Genomic DNA, 675 nt, shown 5'->3' on the forward strand with positions numbered 1-675 from the left:
AAGATCCCTTTGCTGTTCATGCAGAGGTCAAGCTCCATTCCCCATATCCATAGGGCGGTTCACAACTGCCCATGACTCTAGTTCCAGGGATCCAATGCCCTCTCCTGACCTCCGTTGGCACCAGGCATGCACACAGTGCGCCCACGTACACACAGCCAAAACGCATACACATCAAACTAAAAAGTAAACCTTTAAAAAAAAAATTCTTCAGGCTGGGGAGGTGGCTCAGTGAGTAAGGCACTTGCCACCCTCCATTGAAAACCAGATCTCAGGCACCCGCGTGTAAAAAGCAAAACACAGTGGCTTGTGCCTCTCGTGAAGCTGTTGTGATAAAAACTCTGACCCAACCCAACTTGGAGAGGAAAAGGTTTATTTCATCTGACACTTCAGAGTCACCAAGGCGGGCAGGAACCTAGAAGCACGAACTGAGGAAACTCTGCCCTCTGGCTCCCTCCTCACGATGTGCTCAGCCTGCTTTCCTGCACATACCTGGAGGACCTGCCTACGGTGGCACTGTCCACTGTGGGCTGGGCCCTCCGACATCCGTCATTAATCAAGAAAATGCCCAGGGCTGCCTAGGGGCCAATATCATGGAGGCTTTTCTCATCGAGGTTCTCTTTTCTTCAGATGACCCTAGCTTATGTTACAATAGTCATACAATAGCCAAGGTGGTGT

The sequence above is a fragment of the Rattus norvegicus genome, chromosome 15 (assembly GCF_021556685.1).
Source record: "Rattus norvegicus strain SHRSP/BbbUtx chromosome 15, alternate assembly SHRSP_T2T, whole genome shotgun sequence".
Lineage (NCBI taxonomy): Eukaryota > Metazoa > Chordata > Mammalia > Rodentia > Muridae > Rattus > Rattus norvegicus.